The sequence below is a fragment of the Symphalangus syndactylus genome, chromosome X (assembly GCF_028878055.3).
Source record: "Symphalangus syndactylus isolate Jambi chromosome X, NHGRI_mSymSyn1-v2.1_pri, whole genome shotgun sequence".
NCBI lineage: Eukaryota > Metazoa > Chordata > Mammalia > Primates > Hylobatidae > Symphalangus > Symphalangus syndactylus.
Window position 1 is genome coordinate 59,882,902 of NC_072447.2, and position 27,981 is coordinate 59,910,882.

The window sequence follows — 27,981 nt, forward strand, 5'->3', positions numbered from 1 at the left end:
AGCTGGGCACCATAAGATAGGTTCATATCCTGATATGAACTCTGGCTCTGCATCTTCATGTCAACATATCTGGTGAGTCAGCATAGTGGGCAGTAAATGTCTTTCTAGAAGCCATTTCTACAGCTAGCAGTAACTTAGCTATATATGGAAGTGACTGTGAATGTAACCCAAACTAAATATATTCTCAACTCAATTTCCCTTTAGCTGGATCTCAAAATTGCCCATGGCCACTCCAACATCACTCAACTCAAGGGAAAGTGTGATGGAGTGAAAGTTGAAGTAGAAAGAGCCAGCAGTTTTTAACTGTTTGCAGTTAAAATATCTAATTTTTGCAAATTTTACAAAGCTGAAGGGTTATAAGAACACATTGCTAGGGCTTTCCCAAGAGCCTTAGAATGAGCTTTATTAAGTGCAGGCCCCTGCATCTTAAAGCCAATTAGCTTCACAATCTTTTCACTTCTATATGTAGTTTTGGAGATAGGAGTAGGAATCAGTCTAGAAGGCTGAGTGAATGAACTGTCAATGCAGAAGGAGAACTAAGAGAGAAGAGTAACTTATAAGCCAAATAAAGATCTTAACGATGAGACCAGTCGGATGAGGACTAAGAACTGAGAAATGTATTTGGCAACATGAAGGTCATAGTGAACTTAAGAGAAGATGAATTACTGGAGAGCAAGAGTGAATTGAATGAATGTGTTCAGTCAAGAGAGACTGGGGGAAGGAGACAACGAGTAAGCACAATCCTCTTGACACTGTCTTTGCACTTACTTTACAGATCCAAATTTTTTGTGAGTTATATGAGTAGTTATTATATCAAGAATTCTTCCTGTAAAGGAATAATCCATCCTCCACCTCAGTCCACCTCTTATATCACACTTCAGGTCCTACAAAATTTTCGGCATTTTCCCAATTACATCCACCTCCTTGGCACATTAAAATGAGTGTTGTACCAAATGCCCATCAATGATAGACTGGATAAAGAAAATGTGGCACATATACACCATGGAATATTATGCAGCCTTAAGAAAGAATGAGTTCATGTCCTTTGCAGGGACATGGATGAAGCTGGAAGCCATCATTCTCAGCAAACTAACACAGGAATAGAAAATCAAACACCGCATGTTCTCACTCAAAAGTGGGAGTTGAACAATGAGAACACGGGGAGGGGAACATCACACACCAAGGCCTGTTGGGGTATGGGGGGCAAGGAGAGGGGGAGCATTAGGACAAACACCTAATGCATGCTGGGCTTAAAACCTGGATGACGGGTTGATGGATGCAGCAAACCACCATGGCACATGTATACCTATGTAACAAACCTGCACATTCTGCACATGTATCCCAGAACTTAAAATAAAAAAAAATTAAAAAGAGTGTCATATTGCTTTATCCTGTGGAATGTAGTGAATTTGACATTTAGAAAATTAAACAGGCATTTATTAGAAATATGGGAAATTCTCTATTGATATCCACGTTAAGACATTTGTATGAAAACTGTAGAATGATGAGGAGACCCTTGTCTGCGGCACATGCCAATGAGATTAAATCTTGACACTAAACATATCATGGGAATCTGGGGCAAAGCCCAGTATTATTAAACATAGAGGATGGGGACTACAGAATAAAATGTGAAACACTACTTATTGAGTAGAGTTATGAACTAAAAATAGCATTGCTATGCTATTGGGATGGAGGTGAAAAGAGTGAAAAGGGAGCTTTCAATGAGAACAATATTAAATCCCCTATCTATGCTGATAATATCAGACCTAACAACTGCCACCAAAACCAGAGCAATGATATAGCGTGGGTTCAGGATGTAGGGATGTCAGTAAGGCAGGTTAAAACCTAAGGCAGGAGAACAAAGCAAGATGTGATCCACTGTGATTCTGAAGAAGGGAAAGCCAGTGAAAACATTCCTCTTTTGCCTTTTTTCTAAAGGATGTACCTTTGGGTGATTTATAAAATGAAGTTTAGCTCCTTCTCAATTTTGTGAACATCTCTGTTGCTCTAAAGGCAGCTATTTCTAGACATTGCCAAGCTTGGATGGAGGTATATGTTTGGAAATGTTATACAGGCAGAGTAGTACAGTGGCAAAGAGACCTACATTCAAGGTCAGAATATTTGGATCACATCCTGATTTTTCAATGAGGCTTATAATATTTTATTTGTATAAATTTAAGGGGTACAAGTATACTTAATGTTACATGGATATATTGTGTAGTGGTGAAGTCTGGGCTTTTGGGGTAACCATCACCTGAATAGTGTACATTGTACCCACTAAGTAATTTCTCATCCTTCACCCCCCGATACCCTCCCACCCTTCTATATCTCCAGTGTCGATTATCTCACATTCTATGTCCATGCATACACATTATTTATCTCTCACTTATAAGTGAAAACATGCAGTATTTGACTTTTTGTTTCTGAATTGTTTCACTTAATATAATGGCTTCCAGTTCCATCCATGTTGCTGCAAAAGACATGGTTTCATTTCTTTTTATGGGTGATTAGTATTTCATGGTATGTGTGTATATACATATATATTTATGTGCATACATATTTATATGTGCATGTGTTTATATGTACATATATTTATATGTACATAATGTATTTATATGTATATGTGTACATATATTTATATTTATATACATATATATTTATGTATATACACACACATGTCACGTTTTCTTTATCCAATCATCCATTGATGGGCACTTTAGAGACAAACTCTGACTTCAGCTGCAATACTTATAATTACACATCTAGTCATGTCATTCCCTTATCTAAAACCTTTCAGGTGTTAAAAATTGTGAGAAAAATGGGGCTCATGCTCTTCATCCACACAAGGCCCGCTATGGTTGTATCCTACCTCTTTCACCAGTGTGATCTCTCTCTACCCTCCATCCAACTCCTAAGAGCCTAGTGAGACTGAACTGCTTGACATTTCCTCCTGAACTGTGTTCTTCCAGATGAGACATTGTTCCCTTCTTTTCCCACCAAACTCATTTATATTTATTCTCAACGTTCAGTTCAGCTGTGATCCCCTTCAAAAATCCTTCACTGGATCCAGTGGGACTGAGGCCGTCTCTCTGCTGTTTCCATAACATGTCATATTAGGATGAAAAACATCTGTGACCCTGACTATGAGGGCATGGCCTGTGTTTTTGTTGTCTCTATATCCCAAGGCCGATCACGGGAAAAATAGTCACTCCAGAAAAAAATCTACTGGACCAAACAATCATAAATTGAGGGAAATAACACTTGCCTAATACCTAACAGATTACTGGCAAGCAAAAGTTGGGTATTAACATAATACATGTAAGAGTGTATGGAGGAATGAGCATTTATTTAACCCTTAATATGTTTATTTATGCATTCATTCCCAAAATATTTATTGAATATGTGTCTGCGGCACTGGAGATATAACAGAGAATATCATTGACCAAGTCCTTCTCTTCATAAAATCTACCTTGCAAGAGGAACATTTATCTGCCTGTATGCCATTTCCAAACATATACCTCCATCCAAGCTTGGCAATGGCTACAAATAGCTGCCTTTAGAGCAAGAGATGTTCACAAAATTGAGAAGGAGCTAAACTTCGTTTTATCAATCACCCAAAGGCACATCCCCCAGAATAAAGACAAATAAATATATATCCCATTAAGTGAAGAAATACAATAAAGAGAAACAGAGCAATGTGGGCAAATGGAGATTGAGGAGCGTTACTATTTTAAATATGGTGTCCAGTAGGACCTGTTTGACGAGGTGGTGATTAATCTAAGGGAAGTAAGAAAGCAGGCCATTTGATACTCTTTCTAACAGTGTTCTAGACAAAGAGAGTTCATCAAGTCTGAAGGCCTGGAGACAGGACCTTGTTTGCCATGTTCGAGGAAAAGCAAGGAGCCTGGTGTGGATCGAGGGCACTAAGTGAGGGAGAGTCTGATAGGAGATGAAACAGAAGAGGTAGTGAGGAGACCAGATGATATAAAAGCCTTGAAAACCATGGACAGGACTTGACTTTTGTTTTAAGTGAGGTGAAAGTCAGTGGTAGAAAAGGTGAGGGAGCAGACGTGATCTGAATTATAGTTTAGAAGGCTTCCTCAGGTAAGCTGGACTAAATGGGAAGCAAGGATAGATGCTAGTGATCAGAAGATCATAGCGTGGACTGGGGAGACAGCAGTCAGATTTTGGATTTAGCGTGAAGACAGAGCAAACAGGATTTGCCAAATATTTGAATGTATGAGAGAGAAAGATGAGTTAAAGAGGCCTCTGGGATTTTGAATCCCCAAAAGATTGGAGTTGGATTTATGAGATGTGAGGAGTTACAGAAAGGATAGGTTGGGGCAAGGGGTGGGTAAGTAATCAGAAGTCTGGTTAATTAATGTCATAGCATAGTTATATGTTAATGGGAGTCATGCAGCACTAAGTAAAAAAAAATCATGTAGGAGAGTGGCAAATTGCTAAAATGATGTCTGTGAGATGACAGGAGGGAATGGGATCTAGCATTGACCTTAGATAAGGGCATAAACAATATCAGATATTACACTGGGGGTTTAGGCCCTGTGAAACACTGCACAAACATAAGGCACTTATAGGCACAACTTCATTAACTAGATTTATGAATATTCTAGCTGTTGTATTCTTTGAGGGCTAAGTATATTTTCCAGTTGAACTAGTTCAATGAATTAAAATGTCTAAAAGGCCATAGCAATGACATGGTGCATATTGGATTTGTGCTCCCTGGAGTCATCCTCAGGCATAGAACTGCAAATTTAAAGATCATTTGGCCTTTTCAAGATTACATCCGTTTCCACGGTCTCCCTTGATCCTCAAATTCTAGGTAAAGTAGGCATTATAATCATTTTATAAGTGAAAAAAAAAAACCAACAGAGGCCCAAAATACTAAAGAGTTTACCCAAAATCACATGGTTTGTTAGTGATAGAATTAGGACTGGAACCTGGGTTTTCTGTCCTACACCCCAGGGCTTATCCTAATAATTGGAATCAGTCCTATTATGCACCTGCCTCCTTGGCCTTGTCCCTGACCCAGAAGAGACTTACATAGTTCCAAAGGGGAGTTACCCTGGCCACTTGGTCTCTCAGTTCACTAATTTTTCCTGCTTTCTTTTCTTCATCATTCTTATCCTTGGAGTAATAGAAAAGGCTTGTAACCTTCTCATAGGAAGGCGATTAACTATGGGGATAAAGAACTGGACTCCTGTCAGGATGCACAAGAAAAACTATGTCTCTCCTCCTCAGGTAACAAAGCTAACCTGTTGCCATGGTTCTTTCTGACATCCTGGTTTAATATTTCTCACCTGCACGCAGGAGCCTTAAAGGATATTGATTCTCCAGGCATTTTAGATAAGTAGAGAAACTTCCACATGTTTCTTTATGGTTTATATTGCAGATTCTGCCTTTTTTTCTTCCTTTCCCTCCTCTTCTTCTATTTTCCAAATGCCTTTAAAGGGGCTTACAGAATTCATACTGTCAAACATAGCAAAAACAAATAGCAGAGACAAAAAGGATGAAGGGAAGATAATAAGGACTGGATGATTCTGAAGTGAGATTAAATAAAAAGGCCAAAGCCCTACACATCTTCTAGAGGTAGCATGTATTCTTGGCTCTGTGCTTCTCAACAGCCAAAACAAAGGAGAAAACATGACCAATAAAATATCCATGAGCATTAATTAAAAAGTCAGGAAACAACAGGTGCTGGAGAGGATGTGGAGAAATAGGAACAATTTTACACTGCTGGTGGGACTGTAAACTAGTTCAACCATTGTGGAAGTCAGTGTGGCGATTCCTCAGGGATCTAGAACTAGAAATACCATTTGACCCAGCCATCCCATTACTGGGTATATACCCAAAGGACTATAAATCATGCTGCTATAAAGACACATGCACACGTATGTTTATTGTGGCACTATTCACAATAGCAAAGACTTGGAACCAACCCAAATATCCAGCAATGACAGACTGGATTAAGAAAATGTGGCACATATACACCATGGAATACTATGCAGCCATAAAAAAGGATGAGTTCATGTCCTTTGTAGGGACATGGATGAAACTGGAAATCATGATTCTCAGTAAACTATCGCAAGGTCAAAAAACCAAACACTGCATGTTCTCACTCACAGGTGGGAATTGAACAATGAGAACACATGGACACAGGAAGGGGAACATCACACTCCAGGGACTGTTGTGGGGTGGGGGGAGGGGGGAGGGATAGCATTAGGAGATACACCTAATGCTAAATAATGAGTTAATGGGTGCAGCACACCAACATGGCACATGTATACATATGTAACAAACCTGCACATTGTGCACATGTACCCTAAAACTTAAAGTACAATAATAAAAAAAATTTTTTTTAAATATCCATGAGCATCCACAGAATTATGACAAATTAGTTGCTCAGAAATGTAGCCTTTTCTGGTACTAATATGAAAGAGAAATTTGCCCCATAGGCCATTAAAAGAGGACTTGGGAAATAGAATAGATGAAGTCCTTATAAAATCCTCACAGCGAATACTGCACTGTTTCCCAAGGCTAGAGACTAGAGATTAGACTCTTCTAAGAGGAGAAGAGGAAAGAGGAGAGGAGAGGAGTCTGATAATATAAGGATTTAGATGAGCTCAGTTCAGTAATAGTAACCCAAGGAAGAGACATCGCAAATTGATCCAGGTGAAAAGCTTTCTGTTAGTCTGACTTGATGCATTTCTCAAACATTTTGATCTCAGGACTACTTTGCATTTTTTTAAATTATCAAAGACTCCAAAGAACCTTTGTTTATGTGGAGTGTATCTACCAATATTTACTTGATTTGAATTTAAATGACAACTTTGAGAAATATGTATTTGAAAAATTCATTTAAAAATAATCCATTACATGTCAACATAGCAACATATTTTTCAAAACAAAAAAATTTAGTGAAAAAGTGACATTGTCTTATATTTTGGCAAATCTCCTTAATGTCTGGCATAATAGAAGACAGCTGGGTTCACATATTTCCTTCTGCATTCTAATTTTTAAGACATATTTTGGTTGAAGTATATGAAGAAAACCCAGCATCACATAGATATGTCATTGGGAAAGGGAAGAGTATTTTAAGAGACTTTTCTGATAACTGTGAGTATTACTTGGTACTACAACAAAATTTGACAAGTGGCTATTTCTTAAAGGTTAGTTGCAATGTGGAAACCAAAAGTATATTGATGAACTTTTCATGTGTTGTTACATTACACTTCGTTGCTCTATCTTACACTTTTAATAGATCTTTCACCCATGCGTGATTTTGTAGTATCATTCGTCATTCGGAAAATACAGATTCACTGAGTTGAGTAGATCTTCTAAATGTTGATATATTTTATTATATCAAAAAATCACATTTGCTAATATTGCCACTGATCTCATTAGAAAGCCCTTAAGTATTTGGAAGCTGTCAAGCTCGCAGTAACAGATATAAATTTTCCAAATTTCCAATTTTCAGTTGAAAGCTAAAATTTTATCTTTGGTAACAAATATGATCAGTTGTTTTCCTTGAAGTGACAGGTTCTTTTTGTTCATTTTGAAGAAAATGTCTGCCGAATGCCCAAATCTGAATAACCACAGTTTGATTGTTAGTCATTCTTCAAGTAAAAATGGTGTTTAAAGGAAAAAAAAAAAAAGAGAGAGACTAGTTCAGCTTATAAGTCAGTTGCACAAGTGCTCTTCCTGGAGGCAACCCTCATGCTTCAGTGTGCAGTGGAATTGTTTTATTCGTGCTTTCCATTGCATCACACATTCTGTGAGTTCAAAGGTTGAGATTTAATAAAATTAGTCACTTTTACGTTAGCATCAAGGACATTCTTAACTAAAAATTTACTCTTTCCCTTTATTTTGCTTGTTGTTTCTTTTTGTTTTGTTTTATCTTTTACTGTGAGGGAATGGCATTGAAGAAGATGATGACTACTAGTATAGTTGGTGCCACTGCCTTGATTCATGCCAGGGTGCCAGCCGTTTGCCATTATATTTGCACCATCATAGTGTAAAAGGCAATAAATCTTAGTATTAATTAGTATAATTATAGGTTAAAATATAAAAGCATACCTTGTTTAATTGCACTTTACTGTGCTTTGCAGATAATGTATTTTTTTATAGATTGAAGGTTTGTGGCAACTCTGTATCGAGCAAGTCTATCGGTGCCATTTTTCCAATAGCATGTGCTCACTTCGCTTCTCTGTGTCACATTTTGGTAATTCTCACAATATTTCAAACTGTTTCATTATTATTATCACTGTTTTAGTGATCTGTGATCAGTGAGCCTTTATGTTACTATTGTAATTGTTTTGGGGTGCCACAAACCACACCCTTGGAAGACAGCAAACTTAATCAATAAATTTCACATGTGCTCTGACTGCTCCACTGACTGGCTGTTTCTCCATCTCTCTCCCTCTCCTTGGCGTCCCTATTCCCTAAGATACAACAGTACTGAAATTAGGCCAATTAATAACCTTACAACGGCCTCTAAGTGTTCAGTTCAAAGAAAGAGTTGTGTACCTCTTACTTTAAATCAAAAGCTAGATATGATTAAACTTGGTGAGGAAGGGAAGCTGAAAGCCAAAATAGACCAAACACTAGGCCTCTTGTGCTGAACAGTCAAGTTGTGAATACAAAGGAAAGTTCTTGAGGGAAATTAAAAGTACTACTCCAGTCAACATATGAATGATAAAAAGCAAAACATCCTTGTTGCTTATAAGGAGAAAGTTTGAGTGGTCTGGATAGAAGATCAAACCAGCCATAACATTCCTTGAAGCCAAAGCCTAATGCAGAGCAAGGCCCTAACTCTCTTCAATTCTGTGAAGGCTGAGAGAGGTTTGGAAGCTGCAGAAGAAAAGTTTGAAGCTAGCAAAGGTTGGTTCATGAGATTTAAGGAAAGAAGCCATCTCCATAACATAAAAGTGCAAGGTGAAGTAGCAAGTCTTGATGGAGAAGCTGCAGCAAGCTATCCAGAAGATCTAGCTAAGATCATTGATGAAGGTGGCTACGCTAAACAACAGATTTTCAATGCAGACCAAACAACCTTCTATTGGAATAAGATGCCTTCTAGGATTTTTATACCTAGAGAGAAGTCAATGCTTGGCTTCAAAGCTTCAAAGGATAGGGTGACTCTCTTGTTAGGGCCTCATACAACTGGTGACTTTACAGTGAAGTCAATGCTTATTTACCATTCAGAAAATCCTAGGACCCTTAATAAATACACTAAATCTACTCTGTCTGTGCTTTATAAATGGAACAAAGTCTAGATGACAGCACATCTGTTTACAGCATGGTTTACTGAATATTTTAAGCCCAGTGTTGGTACCTACTGTTCAGAAAAAAAAGATTCCTTTCAAACTATTGCTGTTCATTAATGGTACACTTGGTTACCCAAGAGCTCTGATGAAGATACACAAGGAGATTTATGTTGTTTCTGTGCCTGCTAAAACAACATCCATTCTGCAGCTCATTGATCAAGGAGTAATTTCTATTTCAAGTATTATTTTCTAAGAAATACATTTTGTAAGGCTATAGCTGCCATAGATAGTGAATCCTCTAATGGATGTGGGCAAAGTAAATTGGAAATTTTATGGAAAGGATTAACCATTTTAGATAACATTAAGAACCTTCATGATTCATGGAGGGAGGTCAAAATATCCACACTAACAGGAGTTTGGAAGACATTGATTCCAACTCTCATGGATGACTTCGAGAGGTTGAAGACTTCAGTGGAGAAAGTAACTGCAGATATGGAAATAGCACAAGAACCACAATTAGAAGTGGAGCCTGAATATATGACTGAACTCCTGCCATCTCATGATAAAACTTGAATGGATTAAGAGTTGCTTCTTATGGATGAGCAAAGAAACTGGACTCTTGAGACCGAAAGTGCTGCTGGTGAAGATGCTGCGAGTATTCTTGAAATGTCAACAAAGAATTTAGACTCTTCCATAAACTTGGTTGATAAAGCATGGGCAGGGTTGGAAAGGATTGATCCCAATTTCGGAAGAAGTTCTACTGCAGGCAAAATGCTATCAAACAGCATTGCATACTATAGAGAAATCTTTTGTGAAAGGAGGCATCAATCAGTGTGGCAAACTTCATTGCTGTCTTATTCTAAGAAATTGCCACAACTCTCAAAAAACTGGATATAGAGGGACTATACCTCTACATATACATAATAAAAGCCATATACGATAGACCTACAGCTAACATCATACTGAATGAGGAAAAAACTGAAAGCCTTTTCCTGTAAGATATGGAACATGACAAAGATGCCCACTTTTACCACTGTTATTCAACATGGTACTGGAAGTCCTAGCTAGTGCAATCAGACAAGAGAAAGATATAAAGGGCATCCAAATTGGAAAGGAAAAAGTCAAATTATCCTTGTTTGCAGATGATATGACCTTAGATTTGGAAAAACTTAAAAGACTCTACAAGAAAATTATTAAAACTGATAAACAAATTCAGTAAAGTTGCAAGATACAAGATCAACAGACAAAAACCAGTAGGGTTTCTATATGCCAACAGTGAACAATCTGAAGAGGAAATCGAGAAAGTAATCCCACTTACAATACCCACACATAAAATTAAATACCTAGGAATTAACATAACCAAAGAAGTGAAAGGTCTCTGTAATGAAAACTACAAAACATCAATAGAGGAAATTGAAGAGGACACCAAAAAATGGAAAAATATTCCATATTCATGGATTACAAGAATGATATTGTTAAAATGCCCATACTGCCCAAAGCAGTCTACAAACTTAATGCAATCCCTGTCAAAAATACCAATGACACTCTTCACATAAATAGAAAAAAAAAATCCTAAAATTTGTATGGAGCCACAAAAGGCTCAGAATAGCCAAAGCTATCCTAAGTAGAAAGAACAAAACTGGAGAAATCACACTACCTGACTTCAAATTATATTACAGAGCTATTGTAACCAAAGTAGCATGGCACTGGCATAAAAATGGATACATAGACCAACAGAGCAGAATACAGAATCTAGAAACAAACCCACACACCTAGAATGAACTCATTTTTTACAAAGGTGCCAAGAACATACACTAGGGAAAAGACATTCTCTTCAATAAATGATGCTGGGAAAACTGGATACCCATATGCAGAAGAATGAAACTAGACCTCTATCTCTTGCCATATACAAAAATCAAATCAAGATGGATTAAAGACTTAAATTTAAGACTTGAAACTATGAAACTACTACTAGAAAACATTGGGGAAAATATCCAGGACATTGGTCTGGGCAAAAATTTCTTGAGCAATACCCTACAAGCCTAGGCAACCAAAGCAAGTGGGACCACATCAAGTTTAAAAGCTTCTGCATGGCAAAGGAAACAATCAACAAAGTGAAGAGACACCCCACAGAATTGGGAGAAAATATTTGCAAATTACACCTCTGACAAGGGATCAATAACCAGAATATGTAAGGAGCTCAAACAACTCTATAGAAAAAAAATCTAATAATTCAATCAAGAAATGGGCAAAAGATTTCAACAGACATTTCTCAGAAGACATACGAATGGGAAACAGGCATATGAAAAGGTGCTCAGCATCACTGCTCATCAGAGAAATGCAAATCAAAACTGCAATAAGGTATCATCTCACTCCAGTTAAAATGGCTTATATCCAAAAGACAGGCAATAACAAATGATGCTGAAGATGTGGAAAAAAGGAACACTTGTACACTGTTGGTGGAAATGTAAATTAGTACAACCACTATGGAGAACAGTTTGGAGGTTCCTCAAAAAACTAAAAATTGAGCTACCATATGATCCAGCAATCCCACTGCTGGGTATATACCCAAAAGAAAGGAAATCAGTACATGGAAGGGATATCTGCACTTCTATGTTTGTTGCAGCACTGTTTACAATAGCTAAAATTTAAAAACAACCTAAATGTCCATTAATAGATGAATGGATAAAGAAAATATGGTACATGTACACAACGGAGTACTACACAACCATGAAAAGAATGAGATCCAGACATTTGGAACAACATGGAAGGAACTGTAGATCATTATGTTAAGTGAACTAAGCTAGGCACAGAAAGACAAACACACATGTTCTCACTTATGTATGTGATCTAAAATTCAAAACAATTGAATTCATGGACATAGAGAGTAGAAGGATGGTTACTAGAGGCTGGAAATGGTAGTGAGGGCTGGGGTGTAGAGAGTATGTTTAAGGGGTACAAAAAAATAAAAAAAGTGAATAAGACTTACTACTTGATAGCACAACAGGGTGACTATAGTCAATAATAACTTAACTGTACATTTTAAAATATCTTAAGAGTGTTATTGGATTTTTTGTAACTCAAAGGATAAATACTTGAAGGGATGAATACCCCATTCTCCATGATGTAATTATTTCATGTTGCATGTCTGTGTCAGTACATCTCATGTACCCCATAAATATATACACTTACCAAATACCCACAAAAATTGGAAAAAAAATTTTAAGAAATTGCCACAGCCACCCCAACCTTTAGCAACCACCACTCTGATCATTCAGCAGCCATCAATATGGAGGCAAGACCTTCCGCTGGTAAAAAGATTACAACTCACTGAGAGCTTAGATGATCATCAGCATTTTTAGTAATAAAGTATTTTTAAATTAAGGTGTATACTTTTTAAAGACATAATGCTATTGCACACTTACTACACACTACAGTATGTATAAACATAACTTTTTTTTTAATTTTTTTTTTATTATACTTTAGGTTTTAGAGTACATGTGCACAATGTGCAGGTTTGTTACATATGAATCCATGTGCCATGTTGATTCCCTGCACCCATCAACTCGTCATTTAGCATTAGGTATATCTCCTAATGCTGTCCCTCCCCCCTCCCCCCACCCCACAACAGTCCCCGGAATGTGATGTTCCCCTTCCTGTGTCCATGAGTTCTCATTGTTCAATTCCCACCTATGAGTGAGAACATGCGGTGTTTGGTTTTTTGTCCTTGCGATAGTTTACTGAGAATGATGTTTTCCAGTTTCATCCATGTCCCTACAAAGGACACGAACTCATCATTTTTTATGGCTGCATAGTATTCCATGGTGTATATGTGCCACATTTTCTTAATCCAGTCTATCGTTGTTGGACATTTGGGTTGGTTCCAACTCTTTGCTATTGTGAATAGTGCTGCAATAAACATACGTGTGCATGTGTCTTTATAGCAGCATGATTTATAGACCTTTGGGTATATACCCAGTAATGGGATGGCTCAGAAATGATGCCGCATGTCTACAACTATCTGATCTTTGACAAACCTGACAAAAACAAGAAATGGGGAAAGGATTCCCTATTTAATAAATGGTGCTGGGAAAACTGGCTAGCCATATGTAGAAAGCTGAAACTGGATCCCTTCCTTACACCTTATACAAAAATTAATTCAAGATGGATTAAAGACTTAAATGTTAGACCTAAAACCATTAAAATCCTACAAGAAAACCTAGGCAATACCATTCAGGCCATAGGCGTGGGCAAGGACTTCATGTCTAAAACACCAAAAGCAATGGCAACAAAAGCCAAAATTGACAAATGGGATCTCATTAAACTAAAGAGCTTCTGCACAGCAAAAGAAACTACCATCAGAGTGAACAGGCAACCAACAGAATGGGAGAAAATTTTTGCAACCTACTCATCTGACAAAGGGCTAATATCCAGAATCTACAATGAACTCAAACAAATTTACAAGAAAAAAGCAAACAACCCCATCAAAAAGTGGGCAAAGGACATGAACAGACACTTCTCAAAAGAAGACATTTATGCAGCCAAAAAACACATGAAGAAATGCTCATCATCACTGGCCATCAGAGAAATGCAAATCAAAACCACAGTGAGATACCATCTCACACCAGTTAGAATGGCCATCATTAAAAAAGCAGGAAACAACAGGTGCTGGAGAGGATGTGGAGAAATAGGAACACTTTGACACTGTTGGTGGGACTGTAAACTAGTTCAACCATTGTGGAAGTCAGTGTGGCGATTCCTCAGGGATCTAGAACTAGAAATACCATTTGACCCAGCCATCCCATTACTGGGTATATACCCAAAGGTCCATAACTTTTATATGTACTAGGAAACCAAAAACATTATGTGACTTGCCTCATTGCAATATTTGCTTTATTGCAGTGGTCTGGAATTGAACCCACAATATCTCCAAGGCCTGCCTACGTTAGTATGTACTCAGTATAATTGGTCTTTGTATTAATATGCAAAGAATATTGACACTTAAATGCTTTGAAAAGGTGTCTGTAGAGAACTCTTTGAGAACTGCTCATCTTGGGGAAAGGATGGTCTGCATATCCACCAGGTAATTTTATATACATATTTTTATATATTTTATATGTATATAAAAATTTTAAGGGTCATATAGTACCCTTAAAATGGATTTTTAAAATTAAATTTTATATTTTGAGACCATTATAAATTCACAGGCAGTTTTAAGAAATAATAGGAAGCGATCCTGTGCATTCTTTGCCCAGTTTCCCTCAATAGTAACATCTTCCAAAACTACAGCACAGTAACACAAACAGATCATTGACATTGGTACAATCAAGATACAGAATAGCTTCTTCACCACAAGAATTCCTTGTATTGCCTTTTCATAGTCACACCCACTTTTCCCTTTCCGTTGCCACCTATCTCCTTCTCCCCGTAATCTTTCATCTGTTTTTATTTCTAAATTTTGTCATTTCAGTAAGATTATCTGAATGGTATGGTATGTAACCATTTGGGATTTTCAATCTGCATGATTCCTTGAGGATTCATCCACGTTGTATAAATATTTTGTTCCTATGTATTGCTGAGTAGTATTCCATTCCATGAATATGACACAGTTTGTTTGTTAATTCACCCTTTGAAAGACATTTCAGTCAGATTCTGGTTATTACAAATAAGCTGCTGTGAAGATTGATGTATATGTTTTTGTGTGAATGAAAATTGCCTGTTCTCTGGGATATTTGCGGGTTTTTGTTTTGTTTTGTTTTGTTTAAAGACATGGTCTCACTTTGTCACCTAGGCTAGAGTGCAGTGGCGTGATCATAGTTCACTGTAACTTCAAATTCCCGGACTGAAGCCATCCTCCCCGCTCTGCCTCTGGAGTAGCTGGGAATGCAGGCACACGCCGCCATGCCTGGCTAACTTTTTTTTTTATTGTTTTTTGTAGAAATGAGGTCTTGCTATGTTGCCCAAGCTGGTCTCAGACTCATGGCCTCAAGTGATCCTTCCACCTCTGCCTCTCAAAGTGTTGGGATTACAGGCATGAGCCACTGTGCCCTGCCAGGTTCGTATTTTAATAAACTGTCAAATTGTTTTCCAGAATAGCTGTGTTATTTTCCATCCCCACCAGCAAAGTATGAGTAATCCATCTTCTCTACCTCCTTGCCAGCATTTGGTATAGTCATAATGTTTTTATTTTAGCCATTCTGATATGTGTATGGTGATATCTCCTTATGGTTTTAATTTGCATTTCTCTAATGATTAATAATGTTGAATGTCTTTTTATGTGCCTATTACCATCTATATATCCTTGTCATAAAAATGTGTGTTCACGTTGCACCCATTTTCTAATTGGATTGTTTGGTTTTTTTACAGCTGAGTTTTGAAAGTTCTTTATAAATTCTGGAAACTAGTCCTTGCTTTTTTATAAAACTTTTACGGTTTTACATTTTACATTTAAGTCTGAGATCCATTTTGAATTACCTTTTGTGTAAGGCATGAGACTTAGGTTGAGGTTATTTTATTTTATTTTATTTTATTATTTTATTTTATTTTTGCCTATGAATGTCCGATTTCTCCTGTGCTGCTTTTGCACTTTTGCCAAAAATTAGTTTGGCATATTAGTATGGGTCTATTTCTGGGTTATTTTCCATTGAGCTATGTGTCTATCACTGCTTCATTACCACACTGTCTTGATTATTGCAATTATATAATAGGTTTTAATGTCAGGTAGAGTGATCACTCCTACTTCATTCTTTTTTTTTAAAGATTAGTTTAGCTATACCAAGGCCTGTGCCTTTCCATTTAAATTTTAGAATAAGCTTCTCTATGTGCACAAAAAATTTACTGGGATTTTGATTGCATTGAACTTCTTTAGTATGCTTTGTCTTTCCAATTCATGAACACAATATATTCCTCCATGTATGTATTTCTTCTTTGATTTCTTTTATCAGCATTTTATCATTTCCAGAATAGGGATTCTGTGTATGTTTTCTTAGGTTCGAACCTAAGTATTTAATTTTATTTGGAACAATTGTAAATGGTATTGTGATTTAATCTCGGTTTCTACATGTTCATTGTTAGTATGTGGAAAGGAGATTTCTGTGCTTTCATTTTACATTCTATGACCTTGCTAAACTCATGTATCAGTTCTAGGAGTTTTTCTTAAATAGATTTCTTTAGATTTTCTATGTAGATAATCATGTAACCTGCAAATAGGGAAAGTTTTTTTCTTCCTATTCAATTGCTGTTCCTTTTCTTTCTTTTTCTTGCCTACTATAGTGGCTAGAACTTTCACTGCTATGTTGAATAAGAGTGGTGAGAACAAACATGCTTTCTTTGTTCCCAATCTGAGAGGGAAAGCATTCAATCCTTCACCATTAAGTATGATGTTAGCCATAATTTTTTTGTAGATGTTCATTAAGTTTAAGAAATTCTTATTTCTTTCTGCCTGGCTGAGAGATTTTATCATGAATTGGTACTGGGTTTTGTCAAATAGTTTTTCTGCATTGATTGATACGAAAATATGGTTTTTCTTCTTTAGTCTATTGATATGATGGAGTACACTGACTGATTTTTGAGTGCTGAACCAATTTTAATAACCTTACTAAATCTCACTTGGTCATGGTGTATAATTCCTTTTGTAAATTGATGAATTCAATTTGCTAATATTTTGTTGAAGATTTTTACATCTAATTTCATAAGAAATATTGATTTGTCTTTTTTTCTATCATCTTTCTATTAATTTGGTATAAGGGTAGTACTAGTTTATAAAATGAGTTGAGAAGTGTTCCCTCCTCTGAGATTTTCTGAATGAGATTGTGTAGATTGGTGTTAATTTCTCTCCTCCTCCTCCTTCTTTTTGTAATTCTTCTTTAAATGTATCTCCATTAAAAATCATCTGGACCTGGAGATATCTTCTTTGAGAGCTTTTGAGAGCTTTAAAATTACAAATTCAGTGGTTGTAGGACTATTTAGATTGTCTATTTCATTTCACTTTAGTTTTGATAGTTTGCCGTTTTCAAGAAATTGGCTCATTTCTTCTATTAAATTGTCAAACTTATGAATGTAAAGTTGGTTGTAGTATTCCCTTATTTTCTTTTTCATGACACAGGATATGTAGAGATAGTCATGTTTCATTTATAATATTGTGTTGTCCTTTCCCTTTTAAGTTTTCTAAAGGTTAATGAATTTTGTTGATTTTTTGAAGAACCTGATTTTTGTTTTATTGATTTTCTTTATTATTTTCTTGTTTTCAGTTTTATTGATGTATCCTCTTAACCTTATCATTTCCTTCCTCCTGCCTGCTTTGGATTTATTTTCTGCTTCTTTCACTGATTTCTTGAGGGAGAAGCTTAGATTATTGATTCAAGACTTCTTTTCTAGCATTTAGTGCTATAAATTTCCCTTTCTGTTTTAGCTGCATTCCAAATATATTAATATGTTGTGGCTTTATTTTCTTCATTTCTATGTATTTTTATATCCTTTGAGCCCTTCTCTTTAGTCCAAGGAATATTGACAAGTGTATTGTTTAATTTCCAATATTTGGATATTTTCCTGCTGTTTTTCTGCTATTGATTTCTAATTTGATTCCATTATGGTCAAATAGCACACTTTGCATTATTTAAATTGTTTTAAATTTGTTGAGATTTATTTTATGGCCCAGGGTATGGTCTATCTTGTTGATTGCTTCATGAGTCCTTAAAAATGTATATTCTGCTATTGTTGGATGGAGAGTTATAAGTACATCAATTATATTTTGTTGTTTGGTGATATTGCTCAGTTCTTCTGTAGTCTTGATGATTTAATATCCAGTAGTTCTATCAATTGCAGAGAGAGGGATACTGAAGTTCCAAGAATAGTTGTAGATTTGTTTATTTCTCTTTTCACCTCTATTAATTTTTGCTTCATATATTATGAGGCTCTGTTGGTTGGCACATACACATAGGATTGTTGTGTCTTACTGGTGGGTTAATTTTTCTATCATTATGCAATGTAACTTTTTTTTTTTTTTTTTTTGAGACGGAGTCTCGCTCTGTCACCCAGGCTGGAGTGCAGTGGCGCGATCTCCGCTCACTGCAAGCTCTTCCTCCCGGGTTCACGCCATTCTCCTGCCTCAGCCTCCAGAGTAGCTGGGACTACAGGCGCCCGCCACCTCGCCCGGCTAATTTTTTGTATTTTTAGTAGAGACGGGGTTTCACCGTGGTCTCGATCTCCTGACCTCGTGATCCGCCCGCCTCGGCCTCCCAAAGTGCTGGGATTACAAGCGTGAGCCACCGCGCCCAGCCCGTAACCTTTTGTATCTAGTAATTTTCTTTGCTCTGCAGTCACTTTACCAGATGTTAACTTGGCCACTTCTGCTTTTTAAAAAATTAATATTTGCATAGTATATATTTTTCCATCCTTTTACTTGTAATCTACTGTTATCAGCTTTCTAGGGCTTTTGTAAAAATGTATCACAAACTGAGTAGCTTAAAATGACTAAAATTCATTCTCTCAAATTATGGAGGCCAGAAGTCTGAAATCAAAGTGGACCAGGCCATGGTCTATCCAAATCCCATAGGCGAGTATCCTTCTTCGCTTCTTGTAACTTGCGGTAGCCCCAGGCGTTCCTTGGCTACAGCAGCATAACTCCAATTTCTGCCTCTTTCTTCACATGATGTTATTTATCCCTACGTCTCTGTGTTTTTATGGCCATCTTCTTATAGGAGCATGAAATGTATTGGATTAGGAACCCACCATACTCCAGTATGACCTTATCTTAACATATATCTGCAATGACCCACACAATTTACATCTATCAATGTATTTGAAGTGAGGTTTTTATAGACAGCATATGGTTGGATCGCTTCTTTTATCAATTCTTGTCTTTTAATTGATGTATTTAGATCAGTTACATCTAAGGTAATTATTGATATGTTACGGAATAAGTCTCCATTTTATTATTTGTTTTGTTGGTTTCTCTCTCTCTCTCTCTTTTTGCTCTCCTGTAGGTTATTTGAATATTTTTCAGTATTTATATTATTCTTGAGTATACCACCTTGTATAATTTTCTTTGTGGTTGCTCTAAGGATTATTTTACATAAATATATGAAAAACACTTATTACATTCTAGGGGTATCTACCTTTAACACTGACTTAAGTGTAGAAAACTTACTTCCACTTAGGTGCCTTTACTCTCTCCTTTACAGTTTTACATTATTGGACATATTACTTTATGTAAGTAAAGGAAATACCTTAAGCATTTGAGTACATGGATTAATATGTCCATTTCCTTTACATACATTGAGCACTATGTCCAATAATGTTGTAATGTTTGTATCAACCATCAAGTATGATTTAAGAATCTCAGGAGAATAGTCCATTGTATTTACCATCCCCTCCATTTTTTTTACCCATTCCAATGTTCTTCTTTCATTACTGAAGTTCTAATCTTTCTGTTACCATTTCCTTCCTGCTTAGAAAAATGTCTTTTAGTCATTCTTTAAGAGTGTATGTGACAAATTTTCTTAGTTTTCCTTTGCCTGAGGGTGTCTTCACCTCCTCTTCATTCCTGAAAGATATTCTTTCCAGATATAGAATTCATGGTTGAGAGTTCTTTTCTTTCAGCACTTGAAAAATGTTATTCTACATGATTTTAGATTCTGGGGTTTCAGATGACAAATTTGCTGCCATCCTAAATGGTGTTTGCCTATAAAAGTAACACATTGTCTTTCTCTGGCTGCTTTCAAGATTTTTTTCTTTGCTTTAATTTTCAGAAGTTTAATTATGATGGAGTTTGGTATGGATTTTCCTACATTTATCTTATTTGGGGTTCACTCAGCCTTTTTGAATATGTAGGTTTATGTCTTTCACCAAATGTGGGGAGTTTTCAGTGTTATTTCTTTAAATAATTTTTCAGTCTCTGTTTCTCTTACCCTTCTGAAACTCTAATATTACAAACATTATCTTTTTGGTTATTCTCCCTGAGATTCTGTTCATTTTGTTACAGCCTATATTCTCTCTGTTGTTTACACTGGGTAAATTCTATTGATTTGCCCTTAAGTTCACGGATTCTGTCCTTTGTCATCTCCACCTCCCATCCAGTGAGGTTTTTTTTCTTTCTTTCTTTTTTTTTTTTTTTTGAAACAGAGTTTCACTCTTGTCCCCCAGGCTGGAGTGCAATGGTGTGATCTCGGCTCACTGCTACCTCCACCTCCCAGGTTCAAGCAATTCTTTTGCCTCAGCCTCCTGAGTAGCTGGGATTACAGGTGCCCGCCACCACGCCGGCTAATCTTTGTATTTTTAGTAGAGACCAGGTTTCACCACATTGGCCAGGCTGGTTGCGAACTCCTGACCTCAGGTGATCCACCCGCCTCGGCCTCCCAAAGTGCTGGGACTACAGGCGTGAGCCACTGCACCCAGCTCCAGTGAGTTTTTACTTGGGTTACTGTATTTTGGAGTTTTATAATCTCATTTGGTTCTTTTCTATAACTTTTATTTCTTTGCCCATATTTTTTAAATTTTTTCATTTGTTTCAAGAGAATTCATAATTGATTGCTGAAGCCTTTTATGATGGCTGTTTTAGAATCCTTGTCAAATAATTCCAACGTCTGATTCAACTTTACTGGGGTTTGTTGTCTCTTTTCATTCTTGTTATAATTTTCTGATTCTTGGTATAACAAGTGATATTTTATTGTATAAAATATCCTTTGGCCAGGCACAGTGGCTCACATCTGTAATCCCAACACTTTGAGAGGCCAAGGCAAGAGAATCTCTTGAGCCCAGCAGTTTGAGATCAGCGTGGGCAACATAGTCACACCCCATCTCTACAAAAAATTATTTAAAAAGTAGCCAGGAGTGGTGGTGCATACCTTTGGGTCCAAGCTACTCAGGAGGCTGAGGTGCAAGGATCACCTGAGCCCAGGAGGTTAAGGCTATAGTGAGCCATGATCACTTCATACACTGTAGCCTGGGCAACGGAGCAAAACCCTGTCTCAAAAATAAAATAAAATATCCCCTATATTTTGGATGTTATAAAACTATGGACCCTATTTAGTATTCCTTTTATAAAAGCAGGCATTTCTCCTGTTGACTTCTAGCAGGAGAGCTAGACGGGTTTGTATGTTCAGCTTGCCACTGGTTCCCACTGACACCAGCCCAGCAACTGTTAAGCGCTGACTTATTGCCGATGGGCGGAGTGGAAATTCAGATCCCCTCTTGGCCCTGCAGACATATTCCCAGCGAAAGTATGGAATTGACTTATACCACCTTGTTGTCTCCAAGTGGTAGTGTAAGCTCAGCTCCTTGCTGAGCCCCACTGACACCAGGAGAGGGGAGGATAGGATGTGAAGTGCCAACTAAAACCTCCCACAACCTCCTTCTGCCTTGTTGAAGCTGAGTGGAGGTGGAGGCTCAGCTCACCACTGGGCTCTAATGACACTATCCCAGCTGGGAAATGGAAACACTCCCTGGTTCTTCTAGGCAGGGGATAGAAGATCAGCTGCGTGCTTGGCCCCACTTACACTCCTCTGGCAGGGGAATTGGATTGCTGCCATCTGCTTCTACTGGTTAAGACAAAGAAGATAATCTCCTTGCTCAGATAGTCAATACCATCCAACAGGGGAATTGGAATGTGCTGTCTGCTTCTGCTGGGTTAGAAGTGGGATGAGGTGGAATATCAGCTTCCTGAGTAGGGGGGCATTGACTGAAAGGTTTTCTGTTGCTAGGCCACCGTTTTTCCAATACTTTCATTAGAGAGAACAGGCTTTTCTTAGAGTTTTTTTTTTTTTTTTTTTTTTTTTTTTTTTTTTCTGAGCCTGTAGGCAGTTCTGAGTTGGAGGTTTCTGCAGCATCTGTCTGGGATATATAGGAGGCAAAAAGGAAACCAGGAAATTCATCATAGTGTTGTTTCTCAAATCTCAAGGTCCCCAGGTAGCTTGTTATATTTTTACCATATTACAGAGCCTTCTTATGCTTTTTTGTTGTGTTATGTTTAGGGTTTTGTTGTTGTTGTTGTCAATATAGAGACTGGTTTGAGTCTCAAATTCTTCTTTGTCTCTACCCAATCATGTGGCCAGGAAAGGTCATGTTAACAGATTGCCTTCCAGTTCCTTTTCTTTCTTAAGCTTTTTAAGAGGCTATTCCCCAACAAAGAACTTTAAATGTTTTTTATTGAAGTACAATATACATGCATATAAGTGCACAAATCGTAAGTGTACAGCTCAGTGAATTTTCACAAAGTGAACACATCCATGTAATTAGCACCCAGGTTAAAAGAAAATAGGACCAGCAATCCCAAAGTTTCCCATTCCTACCTGCATTCAGTGACTGCCCCTCCTAGTGGTTACTATCCTGTCTTCTAATAGTATAAATTAATTTTGACTATTATCTTCTGTGTGTAGATATTTGTATTGGTGATTGTGGCTTGTTCATTCTCATTGCTGCCATGTATTTCATTGTGTGAAAATACTACAATTAATTTATTCTTCCCTTTATGAGTATTTGTATGTTGTATTAGGGTTCTCTAGAGAAATAGAACCAACAGAACCAATAAGAGATATATATATATCTCCTATTGGTTTAACAATATACATACATATTTAAAGAGAGAGAGAGAGAGATGTATTTTAAGGAAAGGGTGATTATGGAGGCTGGCAATTCCCAAAATCTTCAGAGTGAGCCAAGCTGGACGTTCAGGAGTGCTGATGATTTAGTTCCAGTCTGAGTCTGAAGGCCTGAGAATCAAGAAAGCTGATAGTGTCATTCCAGTCTGAAGGCGAGCAGGCTTGAGACCCAAGAAGAACTTATATGCTTGTGTTTCAAGTTGAGTCTAAATGAAGGGAAAAAAATCTGATATCTCAGTTTGAAGGCCATCAGACAAGAAGGATTTCCTCTTCCTTAGGGGAGGGTCAAGTTGTTCTATTCAGGCCTTCAGTTGATTGGATGAGGCCCATGTATGTTAGGGAGGGCAATCTGCTTTGCTGAGTCTACTAGTTTAAATGTTAATCTCATTAAAAAATGCCCTCACAGAAATACCCTGAATAATGTTTGACCAAATATCTGGGCACGCTGTGGTCCAGCTAAGTTGATGTAAAATTAACTACCACAGGTATTTTCTAGTTTGGGTTATTATGAGTATGCTGCTATGAACATTCTTGGATATGCCTTTGGGTGAATATATGTGTGATTTTTTGTTGAGTATATATCTAGGAGTACACATCTAGGAGGGAAATCATTCTATCATAATGTAGGTATATTCAGCTTTAGTAGATATGGCCATCTAAATTGGATGTGCAAATTTACATTCCCGTCAGTGGTGTATGAGAGATGTGGTTGCTCCACATATTTGCGATGCCACAACACTTGGCATTTTTTGCTTTTTGTTTCAGTTATTTTGATGAGTGTATAGACACATTGTATTATAGTATGAATTTGCATCTCCCTGATGACTAAGGACGTTGATCTCCTTTTGATGTCTATTTACCCTTTTGTTATCCTCGTTTGTAAAGAGTCTGTTCAAGTCTTCCACTCACTTTTCTATTGGGTTGGCTATCTTCTCCTTAGAAATGTATGGGATTTCTTTATGTCACCTAAAAAGGAATCTTTTGCTGTATACATGTACCATAAATATCATCTCCCAGGTTGTGGCTTGGCTTTTACCCTTAGTGATGATAGCTTTTGATGTACAAAAGTTCTTAATTTTAATATAGCTCCAACTTTTCATTTTTCCCTTTATAGTCAGTGCTTTTTGTGTCCTGCTTAAGAAGTCTTGGGGCTCCTCTCTTAACATTTTCTTCTCTTTTCCAAAACAACAATTGCTCAAGAAGGAGTGAAGTGGCAGAAGAGGATGGGATGGAAGGATGGATCAGGTAGCATTCAAACTCAGTCTTGCATTGTTCCTGAAGCCACAACCACTTCAAGCACTAAGAGTTTTGTGCTAAATTGAACCTACCTTGCTCAGCTATATCCACCCATGGTGATTTCTCCTTCTAATGGCAATGCTGCTGTTCCTTGTAAATTCCCTTGATCACTTCCATCCCCATTTCATCTGTATGTGTCTAATTCTCTAATTCTGTATTGAGCTCCAGAGTTCTTTTACATTTAGCTCCTGGGCTATAGGGCAATCATGAAATGGCACATGCATTTAAGTGTTCTTGAGCATGTCCTTGAAGTTAGAAAACTTTATTCAATCCGGTTCATTGAGGACTTTGGGTGTGCTGTCTAATTGCATGAGCTAACATACTTAAGTGTCAGTTCCAGGCCTACCAAGACACCCCCATACTCACATTTCTGTTGTGCTGTTCTTCAGATTCTCTTTTTATTGTTTAAATAAGAGCATAAGCAGACTCTTAAGCTAAGACTTTACTGCAGTTCTAGAACTGCCAATTGATGTATCAGTCTAATTAGGGAAGTAACATGGAATAGCATTATGATTATAATATTTCAGAAATTATGATTAAATTAAATATTAGAAGCTCACAACTTACCAATGATCCTTAGCAAGAAGTTAAATGTTTGAAACAAGGTGAGAATAAAAGAACCAATTTATACAAAAGGGAAAGAGAAAGGGTATTATTCCTAGAGAAATAATACTGAAATTATGTTCCAAAAGATCATTTTAAAATCAGTATTTGGAAACTATAGTGTAATTTTCCCTGGAAGAAAAGAAGTTAGACAAACTCATGCAGTATCTAGGGTAGTCTACAAAAATTTCACCCACAATGTAGCAGCAATAGTACCATGTCTTGCCCTTAGTTCTGACTTCCCCCAAAGTGTCTGCATCCCAGTCCTTGAGTCTACACTCATCTAAGCTCAGCAACAGAGCTTGAGCTTCATAGAGACCTAAACCCAGAAAGAGGAAACTTATGAAAGGGGAGGGGGTGGGAAATGCAGTTCCATGGCAGCAAAGGGTTAAAGACTCCTATAACTGTGAGTTGAAAAGAAAGGTGACTTGGGCCTCAGGTGTCCCCAGATCTGCTAATAATATTGAGAAGGGGTTCCATGGATCCCTCAGAAACATAGGTAAAGGATGCGGTGAAGCAGCCATCACTGCTTGGCCCAGGGAGCTACGGTAGGAACACGGATGTCAACGGATATCTGCAGGCTACTTGGAAAGTGTCACCTATTTGGCACTTCTCTCTAGTCTTGATCTAGTTTGAAGGCACTGAGCATCTACATTAAATCAGAGCTGACAGACACTGTAATGCCTCTAGTTTATTAGTTCTATGAGGATTTGAAGCAAATTTACCAAATGTCTTAATTAGATTCCTGAAATTCCAAAAACACTAGGCAAAAATTCAATCTTGGCAAAAACATGTTAGTCCCACCCACACCCCCTTCTGCACACCCAGCTGCCAAATTGCTTAAATCTCTAAATAATTGCTTTCTAGATTAAATAAATTAAGCTCATTCATTTGCACTCAAGTTTTAAGACTCGACTGCCCATCCTTGCTCCCAAAGTTTGTCATCAGCAAATATAAATAGCTCAATTTGTTTTGTGATATACATATATATATACACACACACAATTAGTAAAATGAATTTTTCAAATGATATATATGTCAGAGGAACCAAATCAGTGAGTACTTAAAAATCTATCATAAAACTGAAGTTACTTTCACTATCCAGGGCAGAATAAAAAGGAAAGAGAATTATTTACCTTACACTTATTAAAAGCATGTAGATTCAATAGGATTATACAAAATACATTCTATAGTAATAAGATGTGTCACTTATAAAGAAACATGTCTATAGAAGATGAAAGAGAAGATGAGAGAGAAAAATGTACATCATTCACCTCAGGAAGAAAAGGTGAATGTTACAGTTAATATTCTTTTTTAAAAAAATCTAATGGTGTGTCTGTGGGTGAGCTGAATGCATTTTAACTGTTTGTGTCATTGCCACACAGTGGCACCATCTCAGATGATGAAGAGGGTATCCCATAATGGCAATGTTCCCTGGATCAGACCTCCTCCAAGTGGCTAAAGGGACATTCGTACCTGGTTTTCTCCTTCCTTCTTTCTCCTTTCATCTTTTTCTTTCTACACTTGCCATAATTAAAATATAAACCTACAACACTAAAAAAAAAAAAAAAAAAAAAAATCTAATGGTGTGTCTGGAAAATAGCTTTGCTGAGTTCCTGCTGCACCATTAGGTGAGAGGCAGAGGATGGCTTCCTCCGGAGGGAGGCTTCTTCTCTCCATCATCCAGTCCAGCAGTCCCTAGTGTTCGGTCCCCGGACCAGCAGCATCAGCATCATCTGGGAACTTGTTAGAAATGCAAATTCTTGCTCTCTCCCTAGATAGGCTCTCAAAAATCAGTTTTTAACAAGCCTTCCAGGTGATCCTGAGGCATGCTAAAATCTGAGAACCATTGATCTTGAAGTCTTTAAATTAAATTGATGGTGCTTCAATAATATGGCTTTCAAAACCAATCATTTATAGAGTCACCAGAAACAATTACAGGGTATCTGATGAGTAGTGGGATCACATGAGCCTGGATTCAAATTCTAATTCAACCACTTACAGCAGGATCAATTTGGGTGAGCGACTATGTTTCACAGTGTGCTAATGTCTCCCTCTGTAAATGGAATCTTACGTGGTGGGATAGGGCCCACTGAAAATATAGGCCTAGGTCTCATGTCTTCATTGAAACTGCTTGGGAAGCAACCTGTGGCTTTTGAAAATTTCCCTTTCCCATTCTTCCTCATGATTTGAGGAGGCAAAAATAATGTAGATCTAGAAAGTACCACATTAAATTGAGATATCTGTAGAGAATCTGGTGAAAGCATGTTCTTGCATTCAAGCAGCTATATGTTGCATCTATAGTTGGATTCTCAGCTGTTGTTTTATGAGAACTCACCTACTTTTGCTACAGTAAAATCTTATAAAAGGAACATACTGTGGAAAATTCCATCATTTTGTAGTTATTATCAGAGATGAGCTTCTTTTGAGCTATTTCTTTAAAGATGAGTGAGTGTTACAGCTACCTTAATTCAACTGGTGAAATCAGTCTCCATTTCCTGCAGTAATCTTTCCCATTTCTGCTTATTTTCATTCTTGGAAGTAAATGGGGTGGGGACCCAGAAACCTTAGGCGAATAAGGTAAAGAAGAGAGGATTCTAGGTGTGAAATAGGCTCTGTATATACTAAGCATGAGGAGTTAGTTCTTTACCATCTGCTTTGTGGCTGGGTATGGAATTTTCAAAATTTTACCTTCGGAATGGTTTGATGTCATAAGAAATCCCAACTTTATGGGAAAGAGGGTAACCTGGCTAGAGGTCGGTGGGGCAGAGGGTTGTCATGGCCAAAATAGCGCACTGGGGTGTATTGCCCTTTTTCTTTTTTTTTTTTTACCTTCTCAGTGGAGTCATAGGCATCAAAATATTAAAAGATAGTGAAGATAGTGGACATCACTGCTCTTTAGCAAGTTTTAAGACTAAAAGGAGTCATAGTATATAAAGATTAGCTTTATGGCAACTGGAATGCAGTCACTGTATCTCCCTGTTAGGATATGTTGATTAAAAAGGTATAAACATTGTGTGCTAATAACATTCCAAATTTTTCTTCATCTTTGTGTCAGATGGTTCTTTAACAGGAAATGAAATGGCTGTCCTGTGGCCCCTGAAAAGGCTGTATCTGTACTGTTTTAGAGTAGGGGTTCTTAACCCAGGGCCCATAAATGGGCATCAGGAGGGTTCCTAAACCTGAGGCTGTATGCAGGATTTTGT

The 27,981-nt window shown here is 37.3% G+C and overlaps 1 pseudogene; it reads left to right on the forward strand.

The window, feature by feature from the left end:
• The first annotated feature begins 2,707 nt into the window (after positions 1–2,707).
• On the forward strand, positions 2,708–27,955 carry LOC129475299 (tigger transposable element-derived protein 1-like; annotated as a pseudogene).
• The last annotated feature ends 26 nt before the right edge of the window (positions 27,956–27,981 follow it).